Below are 25399 nucleotides of genomic sequence, written 5' to 3' on the forward strand. Positions count from 1 at the left end.
TCTCAACTACCTGTATCAATTTTTTATCTTTTATAGCGATGCCCTTTTCTCTGGAAGGTTGTTAGATCTGCTGCCTTCCTTCCACCCGCCACCCCGAAAATGTAATGCTTGGTTATATTGGGGAGCTTGAGCAGTTACTTTGGGAAAAAAATTGAAATTCCGACCACCCAATGTTCTCCTTGGCATGGTTAGGATAACTTGTCCTTCCCTACTCTAATGGGATCAAGCAAGCAATGTCTCAGAATGCCAACAAAAGAGTTGCTCTCTGTCGCCAATACAAGCAAAAAAGGATGCAAACACAATTCCGTGTCCTTAAGGGTCTTAGATTCCTAGAAATATCCCCCTGGCAGCCTCGCCAGCTTGATCTAGTTGTCTTTTCTTCCTTTCCCATAATGGGCACTCTTTAAATGGGTTACAGCAACCTCTTGTGCAGTTGTCAGTAGAAGAAGCAGTGCTGGGTCTCAGTGAGCAAGTACACACACAAGTGATGTTTCTCGTGTATTCCCACAGTGGGCGAATCCAGGACTAACCCTTGCAGTTGGTATTAGCAGGATCCTGAGGGATAATCGACTGCCAGGCATTAGGGTGCTGTTTACCCCTTCCGAGCTTCTCCAACACTGCTTTAATGTTGCTGCTCCTGTTTACCCCTGGAGAGCCTCTCTAACACTGCTTTTATGCTGCTGCTCCTGTTTACCCCTGCCGAGCCTCTTTAACACTGCTTTTATGTTGCTGCTCCTGTTTACCCCTTCCATGCCTCTCTAACACTGCTTTTATGCTGCTGCTCCTGTTAACCCCTTCCGAGCCTCTCTAACACTGCTTTTATGCTGCTGCTCCTGTTTACCTCTTCCGAGCCTCTCTAACACTGCTTTTATGCTGCTGCCCTGTTTACCGCTTCCGAGCCTCTCCAACACTGATTTAATGTTGCTGCTCCTGTTTACCCCTTCCATGCCTCTCTAACACTGCTTTTATGCTGCTGCTCCTGTTAACCCCTGCCGAGCCACTCCAACACTGCTTTTATGCTGCTGCTCCTGTTTAAACCTGCCGAGCCTTTCTAACACTGCTTTTATGCTGCTGCTCCTGTTTACCTCTTCCGAGCCTCTCTAACACTGCTTTTATGCTGCTGCCCTGTTTACCGCTTCCGAGCCTCTCCAACACTGATTTAATGTTGCTGCTCCTGTTTACCCCTTCCATGCCTCTCTAACACTGCTTTTATGCTGCTGCCCTGTTTACCGCTTCCGAGCCTCTCCAACACTGATTTAATGTTGCTGCTCCTGTTTACCCCTGCCGAGCCTCTCTAACACTGCCTTTATGCTGCTTCTCCTGTTTACCCCTGCCGAGCCTCTCTAACACTGCTTTGTGCTGCTGCTACTGTTTACCCCTTCCGAGCCTCTCTAACACTGCTTTTATGCTGCTGCTCCTGTTTACCCCTTCCAAGCCTCTCCAACACTGCTTTTATGCTGCTGCTCCTGTTTACCGCTTCCAAGCCTCCCTAACACTGTTTTTATGCTGCTGCTTCTGTTTACCCCTTCCAAGCCTCTCCAACACTGCTTTTATGCTGCTGCTCCTGTTTACCCCTGCCAAGCCTCTCTAACACTGTTTCTATGCTGCTGCTCCTGTTTATCCCTTCCGAGCCTCTCCAACACTGCTTTTATGCTGCTGTGCTGCTCCTGTTTACCCTTTCCAAGCCTCTCCAACACTGCTTTTATGCTGCTGCTCCTGTTTACCCCTTCCAAGCCTCTCACACTGCTTTTATGCTGCTGCTCCTGTTTACCCCTGCCGAGCCTCTCTAACACTGCTTTAATGTTGCTGCTCCTGTTTACCCCTGGAGAGCCTCTCTAACACTGCTTTTATGTTGCTGCTCCGGCTTACCCCTTCCGAGCCTCTCTAACACTGCTTTTATGCTGCTGCTCCTGTTTACCCCTTCCGAGCCTCTCTAACACTGCTTTTATGCTGCTGCTCCTGTTTACCCCTGCCGAGCCTCTCTAACACTGCTTTTATGCTGCTGCTAATCCTCACACTATGGATTCAAGGCCTTAAGAATGGGATCTAACCCAAACCCCTGCATTGGGTCACGTGCCCTTACAAATCTTTCTGCTCCTGCTATGTTCCACCTTGCAAGCCACCTCTAGCTTCTCTTGGCGTTCCACTTAGACATTTGCGCGATGACCATCTTCAACCTCCTCCTGATTCTCAACTAAGACCACCTCCTGATATTCCCTAACCTCCTTCTGATACCCAACCCCAACCTCCTCCTGATTTAGCTCCATCTGCTCCCGATACTGAACTCCAACCTTCTCCTGATGTTCCTTAACCTGCGCCCCCTGGACTTTCCTCCATCCTGCTGCACTCAAACATCCCATCATAAACTCTTTTCTGCATCAGCAACTTTCTCCAACCACCTGCCCCAAGCTCAGTCTCCAAACAGCCGCACTACTCGGGTCTGGGGTGTCTTTATATACCGTGGGGTCCTTCTCCATTTTGGTGCCTGTGCTGAGCGTCTGCACTCATGTGAGATGATTGGTTGGGAAGCAGGATTGATTCTCTGTGATTTTTTTGCCTGAGCGATATGTGTCTTATTGAGGGTTTTGTGGCAAAGGTGGCAGACTTTGGCTCAAAAACATCTGGTCCACCCTCTTGAATGTACTACTTGGACTCATCCACGCATGCGGGCCTGCATTTATTGTCTGCAGTGGAGCCGAGTCTCTGAGCTAGCTGTGAAGGTCGCAAATCTATCCATTCTTTTTACACCTTCTCCGGCCAGGTGTGCCACTGGGAACAATCACCGCCATTTGCATGTGGCCGCAAGGCAGCTTTCGGTGCCCTTGAAGGGCCAATGGTGTCTAGGGGCCTCGTGGGACTGTACCCTGCCCAATGACAGAGAACAAGTGAGGATGCCAAGGGGATGCTAACCATACCCTCCCCAGGTTCATCACCCACCTGCTCTTAGAGGCACCCAGCACCCTTGATCACCCAACTAGCTATCCTCAGGGTTGAGCAGGGGTCTTCATCACAGGTAGTCATATTATTGTATAATGGTTTTTGTAGAATATGAGAACTTGCCAGAAGGCTTCTCTGTATCAGTATTGAGATCAGGAGCCAAGGAAGGAGCTGAAGCTTGGAAAGACTTTCTTAAACTGAGGAGTAGGCTTAATATATGATTAAACATGATTTATTGGTGGCCACACAGCCATAGAATTTTTAAATTTTTTTTTTGTTATTGTGTTAACTGAATTAACAGTTTTTACCCAAAAAAAGGAAAGTCTTGTTTCTTCAGGTACTTTGTGTATGTTTTACCGTTTTTGTTCATCAAATTAATTGTCTAGGGCTAAGTCCTTTAGTCTTTCATTTATTGAGCGATGGCCTCCAGGTTCAGACTATGCAAAAAGTTTACCAGCGCAATGACTGGTCTTCGACTTAGCCCATTCATCAAGAAAGTCCACCAGTAGTCTTTGTCCAGTCTTGAACATTTAGAATAGAGATGACCTAGGTGAGTTTCCCTGTTGCCAATGGTACCAGGACAATGGAGAATCAAATGTTTTAGACTTTCCTTTGTGTCCTGTTTCAAACAGAAACGACAAGAATCGGTCTCAGATTTGCCTCGGATTCTCAAAACCTCGTTTGTTTTTAGAATGTTCAGTCTTGCTCTCAGGAACGTCCAATGGAAGGTCTTGTTTGGAAACTTCAATAGGTAGCTGATGGGCTCATTTATTTTTTGGGTAAAAAGTGGACGGTGGGCCGCGGATTTGTAGTTCAGTGCTTTCAGCTGAGTGTCGCACCAGTCAGTTTCCTTCCGTTTTTTTGCCGTCTTTGTTGGATTGGATACAAGCTCCTCCTCTGTACTTCCTATTGCTTTTAGGAGAGTTTGATTTTTGTGTATCCAAGCTTTAAGCATTTTGTTTGAACCTTTCTCGATTTCTTCTAGGATTCCCCTATTACAGCCATTGTAATAGGGGAAAAAGCATCCGTTGCGGGGTACCTACATTCTGTTGAGGTTCCTAATTATGCATCAGCATTTTGCAGTAGTTGGCGTGCCTCATCGGGTAAGCTAGACATATCTAATTTGCATAATTTATGTGTGACAACACCAGTGCTAGCACAACACAGCCTGACGTTTGTTTATAAAGTACCTAGCTAGCTGAGAGACAAATGAGTGCTGTATTTGCATGTATTTGTTTGTATTTATTTGAAGAACAGAGATGTCAATTTCTAACATAAATGCCTTACAACAGCACATTTACAGATTGTGGAAGCTTTCCCATGAAGGGAGCCTGATGAGATCATGTAATGAGCTAGTTTACAATGGTGTAAACATATTAGGACATTTAACAGGGACAAAAAAAAACAAACAGCATAAAAATGTGTGTAAGTAAACAGGTGACTTACAAAGCTAACATTAACGTAAGGGAGCAGGTGCTAAAGAGGAGTACTAATTAAACATACAAAGTTATATTATTAAGTGCTACTAGAAGCAATGGTAGGGTGTGGTAGGGAGGATGGGGGAGACGGCCGAGGGAACTCCCACTTTAGCAAGTAAGTGAAGTGTAAACCGAGCTTTGAAGAGATCCGCATTTGGGCTAGCTTTGATTGTTGTGGGCTGCGGGTTCCAGTGGAGCGGGGCGAGTAGGGAGAAAGGGTGGAACCGAGAGGAGGCACAGGGAGGGTATGGGATGGTGAGGGTGAGTGCACAGGAGGATTGCAGAGAAAAAGATGGTGAGTGAACTGAGATACAATTGGCCAAGTACTGAGGAGCAAGGCCATTGATAGCTTTGTACACTAGGAGAAGGAACTTCAACAGTGAGCAGCAGCACATGGAGAGCCAACCAGCATGTTGGAAGCAGTGTAGGAGGATCGGGTAGGTTGTAGAGAGTAGAGGCAGAAAAGTGGAGGACTTTGTCGCAAGGTTGGAAGGAGTAATAAGGAAGGCCAAGGAGTAGGCTTAAACAGTAGTCCAGTTTTCTGAGAACAAGTGTGGAGATTAGAGTTTTTGTAGAGTAGTTAGTGAGAAAAGGGCGAAGGTTCCTAATTTTGAGGGCGTTAATATGGGTAGCAGAGGCAGTGTTAGTGATCAATTTTTGTAGTAGTAGGTCGTTATCAAAGAAGACCCCAAGATTGTGAGCCTTGGGTGAGGGAGCAAGAAAGTCGGATAGGAAGGAGGTAGAAGAGGAGAGGGAAGGGGAGGGATGGCATTGGAAGCTGGGAGAAAGATGACTTCCATTTTTGAAAAGTTCAGCATGTGGCAGCGGAGAGCCATCCAGTGACGCATTGCAGTAAGGCATTAAGGCAGTTTGTAATCTGCTCTGAGATGGCTGGAGTGAATGAGAAAAACATTTCAGTGTGTGACACATTGGATTCATCCCTGCAGAAGTACAAGGAAGAGTAGGGGCTAAAATACCCACTCAGCCCTCACACTGCTACAAACCAAGAGCCAACACAATCATAAAAGGTAAAAATAGGCACAGTTAAGAGATATACCACCTTCGCTTTTTGTGGTAATGTGGGCCGAGGGAAGGCTAGACCCTCAAAAGGGCTGTGAATATGATTCACTAGCAACCCAAACAGTCCAAAATAAAGTCAATGTCCAATCATGGCTCTATGAAAAATAAATATACTTTAATAAAACACAGCATCTGCAAAATAACTAAATATACAAACACTAGACAAAACCCACCCCTGAGAAAAGAGCAGAGAATAAGCAAATATAGCACAATGTAGCACTATGGGTAATGAATCAGGGGGTAAGGTACACGAAAACCACACTGTCCTTGTAAAACGAAATGTTTCTTGAAAATAAGAAGGGAGTTAGTGCCCTAACCATTCTCTAAGGTCCAAACCGGTCCAAGGGGGCAGTTAAGAGTCAGTAGTACCTTCTTAGGTTGCCTCGAGTTTCGAAAGCATTGAACCAACCTTTTGAGTGCTGTTCTAGCAGTTCGAATCGGGTTCACCTGGGTTGGCAGCATTGTTCCAAATGGAGAGCAGGTGTCAAGCCGCGGTCATGCTGAAGTGTGTTGCGATTCCGTCCATATTGAATCAGCTGATGATTGGATTTGCAGTTCCAATCGAATGGCTCAAATGCAGTGTTCGAAGGTCGCAGTTCTAAAGTACTTCCTGAGTGTGGTCGTCTGCTGATGAGGATGTGCAGCAAAGATGCTGGCGGTTCGGAGAGGCCTTTCAAAGATGGCAGGTGCAACAAGGAGTTTCAGGTTCAGGTCGGGGTAACAATGCGCTCAACTGAAGCAGTACGACAGCAAACTGGTTTGAGGATATAGTTCACTGGCTTTGAAGCAGCAGTCACATTTTCCAAGACCGATAGCTGTGTCGAGTTTGATTTGAACAGGGGCTCACTGTATTTCGAGCACGATGTATGAGAAGGGCAAGTTGCAAGGGCCACCTGCATGGGTTTGACTGCGAAAATACTGAAGAATGGTGTTAGGCAGAATTATATGCAGTACCCTTTGGGAACACCACACACAATGAAGACTACAAGTGATAGTTCAAATGCACCTTTGGTACAAGCCTGTACTACACAGTAAAGTGGTAGCGATGGCTGAGCAGCCAGACTTATCTCAAGAGCAAGTGAGCAGTATCAATAGTTACACAAAGGACAGCAATTACTATGATTCAAACACTGACTCAAGGTTTCTGAGTAAAAGAATATACATTTATTTACACATCAGTTGTAAAACATTTCACTAAATTAAAGCAGTTTAGAAATTACACTCTTATTACACCACACCACTCCCAATATATTCTGGACAAATTAAGCTAAAAAATGAAGTGTGAGCAAAATGGCACCCCAGTAATATAAAAGGGATGGAAAGACAAAGTTCGACAAAAATTGAGCAGCACCAACAGGTAAGTAAGCAGGGCAATCTAGAAAGAGGAACTACAGTGATGAAATCAAATAAAAAAAACTTAGGGACAAAGTCAATAGGACAAAAGTCTTTTTCTCAAGATCACGCAGTTAAGGGTAGTTCACGGATAAGTCTTTGCCAAGAGTTCCGGACAGGGCAGAAAAGTTAGTTTAAAGAGTAGAGAAGGACAAGCCCTCGGATTAGCGAAAGGTTTCACACACCTTCACCGCTTCTGGACGAAACGAACAACCGGATTTGAATAGTACCTTAAAATGGAGAAGCAGCTGTAGCTGAGTCAGATGTTACTGGCAGGTCCTGCAGGCTCACGGTTCCTGAAACGACTGTCGGACTGACACGAAGTAGGAAGACTGGAGGGCCCTGAACTGCCCAGGGAAGAAACCAGCAGCAGAGCAAAGCAACGAATAAAAGGTGCGTTCCTTAAAACGCAAGCAGGGTCTGTTCATCCTGGCTATCCAGTTCACTGTAGCTCTGCACAGCAAATTCGACCAGAGGAGGGAGGCCTGGCTTGGAGTTTGGGTGAACTGGTTGGTCCCACCAGCTGAAGGGGAGAAGATTCCTTGAAGATCTTTAGTGTTGTTGGAGTATGACGATTCGGACCTGCAGCAGGGCTTCACCGGGCGATTCAGTCATTGTAGGGGTCCTCTTCTGTCAGCTCCTCTTCGGTTCTTTCGTTCCAGTGGTGACTCTGCCTTTCCAGCCCCAGATACCTGCTTTTTATGCAGTTTTCCCCCATTCACACAGCCTGGCTGTCAATCACACAGCAGGGTGGCTGTCCCGCCGGGACAGTCACCACAACCAATCAGATCAGAGTGCAACATGAGTCTCCAAGGAGACCCTGTGCAGGGAGTCCTAAACCCCTCCCTCACATCCTGTCCCCTCCCCCAGACATACAGGCGCATATGGAGGGCTTCTGTGTAGAAGCCCGCGAAAGGACGGTGAATAAAGGAACCAAAACTTGTTTGGCGCGCAGAGTAAAATATGAGAAAGACATTTTCAAAAAGAAATGGCGAATAAACACAGCCAGAACCGTATAAAAACATATATGGTCTAGCGGGTTTAAGTTCGAGGCTACCAAGATAGCCTAAAACAATACCAAGGTTATTTAAGATAGCCGTGGTAGGAAAAATAGGGTAGTTACCACTGCCACCAGCCAAGCCTTAATGAAAAGGGAGCGAAACAATGCTCCAAGAGAAACAGACAAAAAGGGATAAGTATTAACCCTTTTCGGTACTCTGTGTAAGATAGTTTGTAATGGGGCTGTGGATTTTAAAGAGACTAATAAAGTCAATGGCAACTTTACATGTTTTGGGAGAAAGTAGTCAGTCCCAGAAAATGGACTCTGAGTTGGGAAGTCTAAAAGACAACCCTGTGTCACTGTACTGAAGGTGCTGTGTAGTACACGTTAAAAAGATGATGCCTGTGGAGTAGGTGAGGCTCTACAGTCTATGAACAGAAGAAAATGTTAAACACACACAGCAAAACACATGTAAGAGTGTGAAAAAAGGCTCACACTCCTGCCAGGTGAGAAAAATAAATCCTAGAAATCCAGGAAAGCTGCTGAGGGACTCAGTAGGTAACGGAAATTAGCCATTCTGGAGTGTAAGAGGATTCAATTCAACACTACAGCTAAGTCAATGCCTAGTCTGGGATACTGAATGGAAACCCTTATTGATATATCTTTATGTCCAGTTCATGCGTTCTGGATGACTACCCCTATATAACACCCCTCTCTTGGAATCCCCCTGACCCCACTGAGCCAAGAAGTAGTTCTGTTTTGCAAGTTTAAAAGGTTTATTTGATAATTTAAACAATAGATATATATATCACACTTTATAATAAATTAATAATTGAATATCACACTGAATCTGAGCAGTAATCAATAATGGATAATCCGGCACTAGCACACTTGTGAATAGGAACAGAAGAATAAGGTGGTAGAGAATGCTTTATATAAGTTCAGATGGATGTAATGTTGAATGAAAATGCAATACAGAAAATACTCAATATGATTTCAACAAAACAATGTAATCACTTTTCTCTGGCAATCCCCTCCCCCCTTTTATGCAATGCAAGGAAATGGAAGGAAAGCACACAGTTCTCAGAAATGCAATCAAATGTAATTCAGTTCACCCCAGCAAGCTTAGACTACAGAAGTTTGAAACACAGGCCCAAAATGCTTTTATATGTGCTGGCAATGAAGTGAAAAATATGCTAAAATGCTTTTAATTCCCTCTTGAGGTTCAGGGTGAGTGGTATCAAGTCAATATTAGTCCAGGCTCACTCTAGCAATGATTCAGGGATGGTTCTTAAGAGGCAAACGAATTTTTAGCAAGGAAACTGCTGTTTTCACACGTGGAGAAATTTGCAAATCGCGGTAAATTCGCAAGTGCGTTTTTCGCGATTGCGGCAGAAGTGTATGGAATAGGAATGCGGTTCTCGGTTCGTTGAAACGCCAAGATTCCCAGCTTTCAGAGGAAAGTTACTGCAAGTCTCTAAGACAAACGGTCACGGAGATATGAGCGATATGGTAAAGGTCGTTTTTCAGATTTGAAATTTTAAAGTTCAAAGTGACAAGTGACAGCTAGCAACTAGAAATGACAGGTGACAGCTTTACAAATGACAGGTGACAGTTAGGAGGCAGTTCTATTTAGATTAAAATAGATTGAATTATATTATTTTAACTAAGAGATTGGTTCTGCACAGTCTGCTAGGTACTCACAATATATTTTTGAAATAAATGGGCCTCGCCACGGATCTGGTCAGGTTTTAGACTGGACTCTGGTCTGGTCTCGGCACTTCACAGTGATCTGGGTCAGCTCTCTGGTTCTGCTAACAGTGGTCTGGGTCAGCTATTCTCTCTCTGGGTACAGCACTGCTTCTGGATCTTTCTGCACAGCTTTCTCTGGAGATTGATGGATTTGAAGTTTGGATCTCTGGATGTGGTATGGTCCGGCAGCATGCTCCGCAGCAAATGGAATTGAATGTCCCTATCTGTCCTGTCTGTCTGCTTTTATGTGTTTTGAAAATGGGTGGAAAGGCTAGCTTCCTAGGCCCTACCCCTCTCCACTTGTCATTGGCCACTTCATCCTCTTCCCCTTGATTGGGGGAATGAAATGAAGTGTCATCATGATGAGGTCTGTTTATGGTACAGAGAACCCACCCCTGTCAAATTACACACAATCTATATTTTGACCCAAAAGACATATTTGCACAGGTACACATTTGTTTAAAGTTACATGCACCCATCACATATCACATGAGGTATACCCTGTCCAAATCTGCTCTTCCTGGGAGCTTGCATTCAGAAATGGCAACATTTGCACTTTTTAACTGATTTCGTAATATCGGACATTACCCCAAATTTACACACATGCGCGCAAGGAGTATGGACATTAATTGATGAAGTGTCCGATTTTTAACATGCATACATTTTAAGTAATACCCTCTTAACTGCTAGCTTGCCCCCAGATCATGCCACCGGTTCTAAAAACCTCTTAAAATGTGGGCAGAAAAATCACAAGAATTATGGTATCATTTAAATAATTATGACAAGTCCGTACTATGAGTTATTCATCTTTTTCTAAAACCATATTCTGGCTACAGGGGTGTGGTTTCCCCCCAGCACAAGGTTGAATTTCTGATTTTTCCAGTTCTGCCAAGCCAGCTTGCTCTCACAGGCAGTGCTCCTCCCCTTTCCTTCCAGGAGGAAGCCACTTTTTACGGCCCCCATAATAAAACATTTGCCTGAGTCAGGACAGGGCTTTGTTCAATTTCCTGCAGAGCCCAGGTAATTCAATCAGGGAAGTGTCATATCCCTTTTGGTGGGAGCAGCAAAAGGTAGATAGGCCTGGGAACACAGCTGTTGTGCAAGTCTCATCTCCTGTCGGGGGTAGCTGGTGGGCAGAATTCAGTTCCTTAAGCCAGGCCCCAGCTAATGTCACTTTTAGTTACCCAGTTTTCTGCATTCAAATAAAATTAACCATTTTTACATATGCAGCTAGAATGCTGATTCTAAGTTTAAAACTATGACATTTAAACAATTGCAACCTATGTGACACTCAAAAGTAGGTCACTCATTTCTTTTAAACATTTAGATTTTTAGTGTCTTTCAGTCCAAATTTACTTAAACTGCTGAAATCCACAGCTCAGCCAGTCTTGTTATAAACCTTCAAGTCACTTCAGAATATAACTTTACATTGTATCCACCTCTCAGTAAGTCTTTCTTTGGCCTGCTTTGGGTTCATTTATTCAGTTTTACACAAAAAAAAAGTCTGGTGTTGTTTTAAAACGCCGGCTTTCTGATAGTGGTGAGTACTGGTAATGCACCCATTTTTGGGATTTAAGAAAATGAATTCCCCACAATTCTAGGTTGCTTTTGGCAATCAGCATTGCCATTCCCAATGGTTTCAGACTACTGTGTGGGTAGTCCAATGGTGGTTTTAGGCAGTTCCCTTCTGTGCCCATAACATCGGCAAAAATGAGTGGCAGCCTATTCTTCATGCATTTCCCTGTGCATTTTCTGGGAAGCTCTGGCCATCATGATGTTTTCCATGTCAGTACTGTACAGTTTTTGAGGTAGGGCTCGGATGCATGGGTAAGAACATCCCTCAGGAGAATTCTCACTAACAAATGGATGCACGGTTCTGCTGGATGGGTTTGATCGAGCGCTTGAGGAATTGTGGATCGTCAGGCTCAAAAGGGTCAGCTAGGCGGTCGGTTCGGCAGCCAAGATGCTGGAGCCTGGATACACAGTTCAGTTGTTCAAGAGGGTCGATGCAGTTTTTGATGGTTGGGGCTCGATGGGCAACCTGAGTCAGTTTGACTGGCAATGTCAAACAGCAGCAACAATGCCGGCAGTTCGAGCAGTGCTTCAAAGGCAGCAGATGCAATTATGAGTGTGTAGTTTGAGCCAAGGCAATGATGCACCTGGTTAGCGTGGTGCAGTGGCAAACAGGTTTGAACATGCTGGGCAGTGGTTCGAGGAGGTAGAGTGCAAACAGCAGCTCGAGAGGGTTCTGTGGGTTCGAAGGCATCGATCGGGATCGAATCATGGCTCAAATTGATTTGAAGATAGGAATGCAGGTTTCCTGGCTGTCTTGGTCCTCTGGTTGCTGTGAGTCCCAGTCCAGGGGCTCAAGGATATAGTTTGGTCCCTGTTCTCATTCTCCTAAGCACTTGTGAGGCTTGTCCACAAGTTGAGTGGTCCTACAATGTGATGAGGCCCTGGGTACAGTTGTGGATGGCAGAGAGGCAGGACATGTCCCAGCAGCAGGTCATCACCAATGGTCCCTGGGTTAGTTGACAGAGCTCACCTCTGTTTTGGATGCTCAGTCTTCACCTCAATGGTGGAGGACTGTGGAGAGATCAACTCTTCCAACAGAGGTCCAATGAATTCTACCTCAGGTTTATGTTCAAGAGTGAATTCAAGAAGTGGTGTGAGATCCCTTCTTTTAAAGGTAAAGGTCTTCAGGTGATGGAACTAAAGCTAGCCTGTCATAGTGGTCCAATCCCTGTTCTTGAAAGATGTGGACTTTGCCCTTCTGTCAGCACACCCAACGTGATTTGGTATAGAGAAAGTGGAGGGGACAGGAAGAAGAGAGAGAGAGAGATAGAGAGAGAGAAATAGGGGTACAGAAAAACAAGATTGCTTCCTACATTGTACAGAGCCCTCATGTCTACTTATTATTAAAAGTTTTTATTGATTGATTTTGTTTTTGATGCTTACGCATCTTTACAAAATTAAATCGTATATCGACATACAATCCTTACATCATTTTAGAAAAGGTTTTAAAAATTCATATATTTCACAAATCCAGATATATCCATACAACATATATACAAGTTAAAAACATAAAACAATCATCGCAAATCAATTCCATCACAAAGATAACTAAAAAGGTTAACAATAAAGCAAATTATAACAACACAACTCTGAAGACAAAGGTCCAGAAATGGGAGCTCAAATTATGTAGATAGAGCTGTCTCAATGATTCTCACTAAGCGAACGGTTGCAATGATTATGGAGTTGCATAACCCCACATACATCTAGACCAGATTAATTCTCGCCCATATACAGTGTGTGTCAAATTAAAAGAGGTGATGGCTTTTAGTCTATCTGCTTCAAAAAACAGGACAAAAGAGAAACAGATGTTTTAAGGTTTCTATACACTCAGCATTGTTGCAAAATCTACAAACGGTATCGGTTGCCTCTGCCGAATTACTAAACCAATGCTTGGTTCTTGCTTTGGTGTGAAAAAGATCTAACCGAAAGCGCAAGTCTCATGTCTACTCTATCACCACCCATCTCCTTCTCACTATGATCAATAAGCATTTAGAAATGCAGCACCATGGTCTGGGATAGTGGGAGAAGTTAGAAGAGTCAGTGGTTGGAACTGCCAATGTAGCAAAGTCAAGAGGGGTGATCCAGGTGTCTGTGATATTAAGAAGATAAGGTTGAGGGTGATAAAAGTCCAAGTGGTCAGTGAAGTAGGACGACTTGTTGCAGAAGGGTTGTGCATTCCAGAGGCCAAGCATGTGAAAGAGTGTCAGGAGGTGGCGGAAAGTAGCAGATGTTGTGTGGTAGGTCAAGGGAATAGATGAGGGTGGTGATGCTGTGAGCTTGGAGCATCTTATCTGAGGGGTGAGGCTGCACGGAGGAACGAGGAAGATGGGGAGGCCGGAGACTGATACAGAAGTTACACCATGTTGAGGCTGAAGGGTATGAGAGAAGGGAAGGAGAAGAGTGAGTAGAAGAGAAAGGGAGCAAAATAAAGATGCATGATGGAGGGTAGAACAAATAGGCAAGTGATGACAATGAAGAAAGAGTGCATCCCAAGAGAGAGGGAGGGTACGTGGGTGAGCGGAAAGGGTAGGGGTGGATAGCTGGCTGAGAAGAACCAGTTGTCAGTTCTGAGTTGGGCAAGAATGGGGCTATAGGTAACCAAATGGCAATGACCAGACCCAAAATAGCAATGTTCCTTGATCATGTGAAGTAACAGAAGCTCTGCAGTGAGGGATAGTCAATGGGTGGATGGATCCTTATGCTGGAAGCAGAAGTCAGGTAAAGGGTGTTCTTGGTGAAGTCCTGGCATCAGCAGGAGTTCTGGTGCAAGACCTATTCTGGCCCGACACACCCAAACAGGAGCTTCGTGTTGCTGCCTTTGGCCCTTGGCTCCAGACAGCCAAGGGCCAACCAAGGGATACCCCTTGGACTACATGTAGGATGCAGTGGTGGTTAGGTAGCTGGAATGGGTAGAGAGAGTAGAGAAGGGGGAGCTCTGAAGGCAGGCTGTACTTTTAAGTGTATGAAGGAGGGGGCAATCTTATCTGCATTGCTAATTTGTTCCAGGGAAAGGATGTATAGCAGGAAATGCCTATTTCCAAGTGTTTTCCCTTTCACAGTTCTTTGTTCTGGTAGTGCACTGGTCTCCAGAGATGCAGTTTCTCAGCCAAGTAGAGTAGTGTTTTGTTTGTGACTGATTTGTAGGAGATGCAGACTGTCTTGAACATGATACTTGATTGAAGGGATACGAGCGCAGCTTTATAAGGATTGGGTGATATGCTCAGTGATGCAAGTGGTGAGGCTGCTGCAGTCTGCTGGTGGCTTTGAAAGGGGCTATGGTGGTATCTAGACCTCATGCAAGTAGAACTTTACCACTACCTGGGCGGGAGATCACCAGGGCTTGGACAACTGATCCGAAATCCAGGCAAGAGATGAAGGTGGATGGCTAGGTGGTACCATGCTGTTTGACTATCTTGAGAATGTTTGTTTTGAACGAGAGGTTGATGGTGAAGCCGAGAGATTTTGCAGTTGTTAAAGGTGAGCCATGAATCGATTAATCTTAGCTGGTTAGTCAATTCTAGACTTGGGCATGCTTGGTGGGTTTTCCTAGAAGAACTAAATAAGTCTTTGTTGGGTTGAGCATCAGGTTGTGCTTGACATCAATGCTTGGATGATAGGTAGTGCTTGTGTCAAAGGATGTTGATGATGCAGTGCATCTCTAGGTAAGGCTGCAAGGGATCTATCTCCAAGGCTGGTTACAAAAGGACAAACATGCATATTCCAGACCAAAAGGCCACATTTGGCAGGGTCAGTCCTTTCTAACCAGTCCTCTGCTGGCCCCTTTCAGGGGGTGCCTCCACCATGCTCCCCTTCACTGCATGGCACCCTCCACTGCTCTTCACCCGCTCCCGTCTCTCCTCTTACCTGATGCATGCTCCCTGCCTCCTCCTCATATTCTGGACACCACGACCCAGGAAGCCCAACTCACAGCACATCACACTTTTGTGCATGGCCTTTTGTGCCTCTGGCTTCCTGTGTCATGGTATCTAGACTGTATCAGGTAATAATGTCCCCATACATAATATCGCCGGGAAAAAGCCATTGGCGACTTTATATATGATGACATTATGTATGGGGATGGGTTGCAGGGATGTCCCCGGCTCCCCTTGTAAAAAAAAAGAAATTGGGGGTTGCAGGGTTGTCGCCCGCATGTTCAATGTAATAATGTCTCAGCAAAAAACGGTGACTTTTTTGTCAGGAGACATTTTTGCTGGGACATTATTACATGGAACCATCTAGAGTGCGAACGAGCTGGCAAGACATCTGTATATTGGTGTAACTTGAAACACATTTTTGCACGGAGTAATCCAAGTGGTTCCATGTTAATGTTTTAGATGAAAGGGCACAGCATTGAGTCTTGCAGAACTCTGCAGGTTATAGGACAGTTACAGGGCATTGTCGGGTCCCATCTTGATTAGTTGATTAGTTGGTATCTGTTGGAGGGGTTGGATCCACTGTTGGACTGTTCCATCATAACTGATGTACCTGGCAAGGATGTTGAGGAGGGCACAAAATAGGGAAGTAGACCAGGTGCAAGAAAAAACTGCTTTATTCACTTTATTAATAAACAAAGTGTTGGCCGGGAGTCAACCAATATACAAACAATTCCCAGAGCCCACATCGGGCTGAGGATTATAAGGTTCAAAACCACAAGATTTGCATAGGGTGATGAAGCAGCAATGTCAACACTGCCTCTCCGGGGAAACTCTGTTTCGATATGGCCAGTGAAAGGCAGCTGATACCTGATCCTGTCACTAGAGGTGGCTATCGGGGGGAGGACCATATGGGGGAAGACAGCCCTCATGGGAGCGAAGTATCCCCTTTTCCACTCGGGGTATGACACTATCTCCTTGAATTCCCAATCCTGTAGGGCCTATTATAATATTGAACTAGACCCTACAATCCGCCCCAACAATAAGGTTCTTTCATACCTTTGTAGGAAAGAAACATGGAGTACCACTACTCTGGATACGGGATGCGGGTTGGGAAACCGAGAGGAAGCAAGTTGCAGTGGGCAGCAAGGGAGCTCCTGCAGGTGTCATTATGAGTGGCTTGGAAGTCTGAGGTTTGCCATGCAGTGGCCGTGATCAGAGGAACCTGTTGAACGAAGGCCAAGGCATTGCGGGTACCGGAGAGCCAACGAGATGCCAGCAAAAGGAGGAAACGAGACACTGGGGAAACGAGAGAACGCAGAGAACGCTGATCAGCCAGGAGAGACGGGTGAGCCCAGAGTAACACCAGGGCACTTAGTGGTGTATACCGCACACCATTAAAAGCCAGATATATGGACTTGGTGAACCTGAGCAGGGGAGCTGGGACACCAAGTCAAGTATTCAATAAAGCAAGTGAAAGAGGGTCAAGGACCAAATGGTTGAATGAAGAAAATATAAAAGCTTGGAACTGTTGCACATTGAGAAAGTCCTGGCAGGAGAGTACACCAGGCAACCTGATTGTGTGTCTGGGACCTGCACCCACGTACAAGTGAGCAAACTGAAAAAAGTCCTGGCAGGAGAGTACACCAGGCAACCTGATTGTGAGTCTGGGACCCGCACCCAAGTACAAGTGAGCTAATTGAGAAAGTCCTATTAGCAGAGTACAACAGGTGAACTGATTGCAAGTCTGGACCTGCACCCAATTGTATGAGCATAACCATTTGGAAACAAAGGAAGACAGTGTGCCAGACCAACAGAGGAGGGTCTGGGAATCACTGTCATGTTTGTTAAGAAACTGCGTGTAAACTGAGAGAATCAAGAGGAGGGACTCAACCTCTTGAGTGTACGAAATCTAGAGGAAGGGAGACATTCCCCCTGGACTTGAAACAAGCATATTATGACTAAGGGAAGGGAAGCAATTCCCTAGTGACTGGAAATGTATGAACATTGAGAATGTCCTGGCAGTAGAGTACACCAGATGAACTGATTGCAAGTCTGGGACCTGCACCCAATTGTATTAACATAAGGGATTGGAAACAAAGGAGGAGAGTGTGCCAGATCGACAGGGGAGGGTCTGGGACTCACTCTGATGCTTGTCAAGAATGTGTGTGTAAACTGAGGAAATCAAGAGGGGAGAGTCAAACTCTGGAGTGTATGGAGTCCATGGGAAGTGAGTAATTTGCCCTGGACTTGAAACACACATATTGTGACTAAGGGAGGGAAAGCAATCCCCTAGTGATTGGAAACTTGTGAACTGTGCCTAGCAGCCAAGAAAAGAGGATTCACTTCTTGGCATTGTGAATTGTGAATGTGTTAAAGAGACCAGGTGAAGATGCACACCCTCTGAAACTGTGAATTGTAAAACTCAGTGAAAGTGAAACATCTCCTGAGGATTGTTGAACGTTGACATGATATGACATGATCGTTTATTTATATAGCGCCTATACACAATGTGTTTCAAAGCGCTTCAAGGCAAAGGAGGGAACAAGGGAAAATACAACCACATTCTTACAGGCCATGAACAGTAAGGATGTGAAATTAAATATCGTACTCGGCCTGACGACATTTCAGATAGTGCAAGAGCTAAGACATAGATAAGGAAGGGAGGGGGAGAGTGGGAAGGAAATGAAAACAGGCAGGCGACTACCGTACTAGGCCTGATGACATTTCTGGTAGAGCCAGAGAAAAACAAAAGGTGAGGGAGAGGGGTGCAGAAAGGGAGGGGAGGAACAAAACAAGCGACTTTCATACTAGGCCTGATGATATTTCAGATAGTGCTGGATGGGTGGTGGGGAGGAAAAAAACAGTAATGCGAGGGTGAAGGAAACAGACGAGGTTGCTATCAGGGACAATTCTGATAGAGTAAGTGCATAGAAGAAAGTAAATGGAGGAGATAGGAAAAGGGAGAAGGGAAAGGAGAAGAGAAGAGAAAAGAGATTAAGCAGTCAACAAGAGTGGAGAAGCAAGCGAGGAGAGCAATTACAATTGTAGAAGTCAGTAGTAACACATAATGTTGCAAGCCAGGATACAAGATGAAGATGGGAACAGCATGATTCAGGGTCACCATGAGTACAAGATGCAAAGGAAGTCCAGCATGAGAGTTGAGAAAGAGTGACGCACCGTGAATGAATGAAGTCCATAAAAGTCAAATCCAGCATTGGCCACAAGACAGTGATGGTGAAGGAAGGCACCAGGTGGGCGGGGCTTGCTAAGTGGTGAAAAAGAGCAGCAGGCAGGAAGGTACCAGGTGGGTGGGGCTTAGGCCAGGTGACCTAGATCCACTTGCACCTGCTCCCCATCTGCATAGGAAAAGAAGCTGGAGGGCTCCTTAAGTAGGGAAACAGAGCGGCAAGCAGGAAGGCACCAGGTGGGCGTGGCTTGCTAAGTGGTGAAAAAGAGCAGGAAGCAGTAAGGCACCAGGTGGGCGGGCTTGCTAAGTGGTGAAAAAGAGCAGCAAGCAGGAAGGCACCAGTTGGACAGGGCTTGCTAAGCGGTGAAAAAGAGCGGCAGGCAGAAAGGCACCAGGTGGGTGGGACTTAGGCCAGGTGACCTATATCCACTTGCACCTGCTCCCCATCTGCAAAGGAAAAGAAGCTGGAGGTCTCCTTAAGTAGGGAAACAGAGCGGCAAGCAGAAAGGCACCAGGTGGGCGTGGCTTGCTAAGTGGTGAAAAAGAGTGGGAAGCAGGAAGGCACCAGGTGGGCGGGGCTTGCTAAGTGGTGAAAAAGAGCAGGAAGCAGGAAGGCACCAGGTGGGCGGGGCTCGCTAAGTGATGAAAAAGAGCCGGAAGCAGGAAGGCACCAGGTGGGCGGGGCTTGCTAAGTGGTGAAAAAGAGTGGCAGGCAGGAAGGTACCAGATGGGTGGGGCTTAGGCCAGGTGACCTAGATCCACTTGCACCTGCACCTCAGTAGGTATTTCTTTTGTAACTTTTGGAACTTTATGTTAGAACTCTGGAAAAGAGCTTCAGACAAACCAGTTGAAAGACAATATCCCTTTTCACTTTATCTTGAGTTTAGCATATAAGGGTCAGGTTAGGATTTGAACACAGGACAAAGCACTTTACTTTGGACATTATGACACGGACATCCTTTAGTTTCGTTTCAGGCATGGAAAGCTCCTAGAGGCAGAGCAAGATCGGATTTCCTCCAGACCTGTTTTTATTTTAATGAAAGTCTTTACAAGCCCCCACAATGCACTTCTATCTGAGTCTTACTCCAAGTTTCTTAAAATAGTAAACAAAAATAATACATGTGACATTTTCTAACATAATAATTGGCTACACTAATCGAAACCCCTACAGATCCCTATATCGACAGGACAGCGACATCATAAGATCCTAATGTAAGTGACATTTGTGCTTGTGCTTTCTTCTTCCCAACTCCCTTTAAAGATCCTAAAATCACTTGTAGAATGCAGAGGCTTACGAGTGCACCCAGGAAATCATTACATGATACCTGTCTCATCAACAACTGGACAACTCTCCATCGTAGTGTGTAACGTGCGCAAGGCAGCAATAGCATCTGTTAAACTGCCGTTTAGTGTATCGTTGGTAACTGGAGGGATAGCCCACCAACGGCAGAACAATGGGCTGGTAATACTTGGTTAACAAAGGGGGTCTGTTCTGACGTGTAACGTTTTGGGGGCGGGGCTACTTATTGACTCTAGTAGGCCCAGGTAATTTCTATTGTGTCCAAGGAAATACAAAAACACTGTAAATGTGAAGATGTACAAGAAGTAGTTCAGACAAAAATAGATATCATATATAGAGCTTGTACATTTATTTTGCTGCTGGATGCATTTAGTAGTCATGCATCAGTATTATTAATAAAGAGCTGTTTGTAACGAGAGCAAACAGAAATACAAAACAAATTTTCATTCAGAGTTACTGGGTGTGCAGGGAGGTTAGATCACAGTCTTAGCCCTGCCCTCACACCATTGTAATGGCCAAAGAAATTGACAGAATGCAGTAATAAAACAAAAAAGTAACCACCACCACTAGTGACAAGTGATTAGCGTGTGTTCAATGCAAGACAACCCAAAACAAAAGCATTAAATGGGGAAATTCTTGGTTGTCTGTAGCCAGGCTGTTAGGTCACCCTCCAGCCTGGCTACAGACAACCAAGAATTTCCCCATTTAAGGCTTTTGTTTTGGGTTGTCTTGTATTGAACACACGCTAATCACTTGTCACTAGTGGTGGTGGTTACATTTTTGTTTTATTACAGCATTCTGTCAATTTATTTGGCCATTACAATGGTGTGAGGGCAGGGCTAAGACTGTGATCTAACCTCCCTGCACACCCAGTATCTCTGAATGAAAATTTGTTTTGTATTTCTGTTTGCTCTCGTTACAAACAGCTCTTTATTAATAATACTGATGCATGACTACTAAATGCATCCAGCAGCAAAATAAATTTACAAGCTGTATATATGATATCTATTTTTGTCTGAACTACTTCTTGTACATCTTCACATTTACAGTGTTTTTGTATTTCCTTGGACACAAAAGAAATTACCTGGGCCTACTAGAGTCAATAAGTAGCCCCGCCCCCAAAACGTTACACGTTTTGTGTATCGTTGACTGATACGAATGTACAGCAGCTTGTGCTGATTTTTGCACATACGCCTCCCTCCATAGCATTAAGGAGGTAAAGGACACACCTATTCTATAGAGTAGTTAATCTGACACCCCTAAATTCTTCTTTCATTGAGTTCAGTCCTTCTTTGGTAGTATTAGCACTGTAGTAGTTCCCACCTGGTGATCTGCACCTGCATGTGTTGCTGTTTGAATTCCAGGTGCTAAAAGTGATGTGAAGAAGACAGCAGCCTTGCCAAAACGCCTGTACTTTTGTGGGAATCACCACCAAATTGTAGTTTGCTCTCTCATTCCTTTTCAATGTCAAAGTCAAAGAGCTACTATCTTTTTTGCGAGTGAAGAGTTGTAAAAATGCAAGAGCCACTCCAATTCAATGGGAGCTACATGTAGGCGTGGGTGCTGCAAGACCAGTAATGCACCATGTGGCTTCTTTCCCTAATTTAAATGCTGGTATGTCCATTATTATTTTAAACCCAGTATTAGTTCCCACTTTGAGAGTTCCATTGTATCTGAAACATAAAGGAGGGTGTATGAGACGTTTGATGTGAAGCAGTTCTTTTTTTGCAAGTTACCAATTTTGCATTTTCCCACCATTCGGCAAGACATATTTTTTTTCAAATGCGCAACTGTTTCTTTTGCTATTTCAACCATTGCCTCTGCTCTGCGTCCCATTATCCCTTCTTCCCATTTTTCTCTATGAAAGACATCCCCAATTATGGGCATTATGGGCATCTGAAGTCTCTGAATGCACCATGGCAGTACCTTCCCCTTTGCTTCTGTTCATTTCTTTAAACACAAAGGGGGTCATTACGACCCTGCCGGTCCGGAAACAACGGTACCGGTAAGCTTGCGGTTACCGTTGTTTCTGGACCAGCATATTACGAGGTCTGCAAGTGAGTGCCTGTCGGCCCGCCAGGTCTGCCCTAGCGGGCAGAGCGGCACCCGCTCGCAGACCATGTCGGATGCACCAGCTCCATTCACAAATGGTGCCAGTGCGACCCACCTCCACATTCCCATTGAGTCCAATCGGAGTCAAATGGGAATGGGGACTAATATTTTCCGGCGCCCGGGAATGGTCAATTACGTCAATTACCGGGTCTGCCAAGGTGGTAATGCCCCGGCAATTGCCCATTCACGGGTGCTGTGAAAAAAATGACTCTGGTGGCAGCCGTGCCGGTTTTACCAGCACAGCTACCGCCAGAGTCATAATGAGGCCCATACTTCTAAATGTTACTTCCCCTGTGTGTGTCCCTTCAGTGTGTAATGCATTCCAATATTCTTTGACCCCAATCTATCGGCCATTTTCTTCATTTGTATAAAGTCATCAACAAATACTGAATTTTCTTCCAATTTAACATGCACCCTATATCCCTGGAATCACCCTTTCATCTTGCATAGGGCAAGAGGAGCTAGGCTGTGTGCTTTTTGTGGTTTTACTTCCTGTGGTCTAATCAGTCTGGGGGTGCCTGTGTTATGGTGAATTGGAGAGCACACATAACAGGTTTCATTCAATCGCTTTCTTCCCTTTACTTGCATATGGCCAGACCACATGTTTTCAATCTCAGTAGAAAATCCATCACTAGCACCTCCCTCAAATCTTTAATGGTCAAACATTTATTTCCTTGTTCTGGTTATTTTTCCAGTTTGGTTTTCAAATATTTTTTAATTATTAATTCCTTGTTGTGCCACCAACCATTTATATTTTAGCCAAAGAAAAGAAAGAGATAAACACAAAAGAACAATAATAAATGCTACACAAGGCACAATTTCCATTAATCATTTGCATGTCCTGTGCTGTGTAATGATACTTTTGGAGTCCCTGCTGAGAAATGGACGCATAGAGTTTGGCACAGGTATATTATATCTCACGACACTTCCCTTTAGCTGCTTTCCTTGTCTACAAAAAGGGGGCTTTGCTCTTGTTTCTCTTGACGTTGAAAAGATGGATCCATAATTTATGTCCCTGGAGTTTCACTGCAGTCGCAGTGGCATACTCCATGATGAAAGCACCCACAAATCGAGGATTATTCCACGTCCTCACGAAGTTCTGAATGAATACCCGGTCCCCCGGGTAGAGCTGTGGTGGTGGTAGCAGTGCTGATACTTGTGGTGTTTCTTCTTCTCTGGTAGCTCCGGCCAGCTGTTGTTGTCAAGGCATTATCTGGTTTGAGATGAACTTAAGAGTATCGGTCATAGCCCTAAGAAATGCATGACCTAAAATAGTCGTATCATTTTCATGCATTTGAACATGCACGTGCAGATGTTAGTGTTCGTTTATTTAATGTCTCGGCCATCTATACTGACCAGGCAATAAACGTTCACTCCTTTTGTGCTCTTTTTAATTCTTGTAAAAGGGGCCTGGTGTATTAGGCGTAATCTAATATCCATGATCGGCAATAATTTCCCAGCCCTAGAAACGGTTGCATTTATTTTACTGCTGGTTATGGAGTGTTGTGTATTGCTCCTGCTCTCTCTGGTGTCACTCTTCTTTCTTCTGATTATATTATTTGGCCCAAATAATCACTTCCTTGTGACAATATTGCAGTTTGTCTTTATCTTCTTTGTACCTCTTTCCCACTCATTGTGTCTGGAGCATCACTGAAACTTTCGTACATTCATCTTCTGTGGTGCTGCACACCAGGATGTCATCAACATATTGTATCACTTCACTCTGTATCTGTATATTTCCTAGGTCCATAAGTAGGACTCTGTTAAACATACTGGCTTATTCACAGTACCCCTGTCGTAAAAATGTATGTTGCAGTCTTTGGCTGCAGAAAGTAAGCATGGTCAAATACTGTGAGTCTGGGTGCGATTGTATAAAAAAAGAAAGCATTTATTAGATCTATTACTGTAAAGTACATTGCGTTTGAGGGTATGTTGAATACAATTGTTGCAGTATTTGGAACTATTGGAAATTCTGCGTCCACTATATTATTCAAAGAGTTCACATCTTGTATAAATCTGCAAGCCCCTCCTTTTGCCTTTTTCACAGGGTGCACAGCCATGTTAAATGTGAATTCTGATGGTATTGTAATGCATTGCTGCAATTGTATCATATATTCCCTCATCTGCTTGTCTGCATATTTGGTATTGTCTCACTCAGGGTAATAATGCTCCTTGATTTAGTTGCATGCTTACTGTTACACTTTGGGCTTCCTTGTGGAACACGACTCCTTTACAAGCTCCTCTGTGGACCAGATACAGGTTGCCATGGCGCCTGTACAAACGACGGAGTCCGTGTCAGCTGACACATCCTGTACGTGGAAGACGTACGGCAAGACACGCCCCCCATACGGCTTTAAAACAACCGTCTTCCAAGGGGCTCGTTGCTGCTAATTAGTGTTACAAGCTACAGCGGTTACGTCCGTTTACTCCTTTGTGTCTTCTCCGCACTAATTCCTAATCTGTTTATCTGGTTTTCTGACCCTTTGCCTGGCTTCTGGATTGGCTTGCCTCCTCCTTTATTCCTGTCATGCTCGCCTGCCTGTTGACCCGGAAGGTTATTGGATCCTGCTTCCTGCTGTCTCTTGCGGTACTCCATTGAACCACCTTACCTTCCCCGCAGGTGACTTGCTATCAATCATCCGGAACTTTTCTACGCTTTATCTCAATGTGTGTGTTCAGGTACATACTTATAATTGGCAATTCCATCCCTGCTGTTTATTTTCTCCACGTCCTTGTTTGGATCTTCACCTTTTGTTGGATTCTGGGACATTGAGTGACTATATTGTGAACTTATCTTCAAGTGCATATAGGCCAAGCGAGAACCTTAGGTCTCCACTGGTCCCATGTTTCTTTGGTTGCAGCACATCCACAAATTCAAAAAACTCTTGAGGCTTTACGGCGTTGGGCTTGGTGGCCTTCCATGGGTAGCGATGTAAAGGACTACATTTTGACCTGTTCCATATACACTCAATGTAAGACCTCTAGAGCTAAACCAGTAGGCTTATTACAACCTCTGCCTGTTCCATACAAACCCTGGCAGATGGTGTCAATGGATTTCATTGTGGAACTCCCCGACGTCCAGGGTCATGACACCATTTGGGTGATTGTGGATTATTTCACAAAATATGCACTGTTCATACCTTGTTCCAGCTTGCCTTCGGCTCCGGAATTGGCGAAATTGTCCATGACGAATGTGTTTCGTTTCTTCGGCTTGCCCTCGGTCATTGTTTCCCACCGTGGTATACAATTTACTTAACGATTCTGGAAGGCTCTTACTGCTTCCCTGGGCATCGAGGACAGGTATTCCTCGGCATACCATCCTCAGACGGATGGGCAGACTGAGAGAACCAACGCTACTATCGAACAGTACCTACGCTGTTTATGCCTTCGGTTCCAACAGTCATGGTTTACTTCTCTGCCTTACGCGGAGTTTGCATATAACAACTCTATGCATACGTCAACAGGGGTTTCTCCCTTTTTTGCCCTGTATGGTAGTCATCCTAGGGCACTCCCACTTGATCCGGTATTGCCGGCTGTCAATCCAGCAGCCAGAGACTGCGTGAGAGATCTCGATAAGATTCATCGGGATGTACGCTGTCATTTGCTTCGAGCTCAAGACCGAGCCAAAAAATATGCCGATGTGCATCGATCCCCAGCACCGGTCTATCGGAGCGGCATGAAGGTGTGGTTGTCGTCCCATAATTTCCGAAT

The sequence above is a fragment of the Ambystoma mexicanum genome, chromosome 12 (genome assembly GCF_040938575.1).
Source record: "Ambystoma mexicanum isolate Mex_15411 chromosome 12, UKY_AmexF1_1, whole genome shotgun sequence".
In the NCBI taxonomy this organism is placed as follows: Eukaryota; Metazoa; Chordata; class Amphibia; order Caudata; family Ambystomatidae; genus Ambystoma; species Ambystoma mexicanum.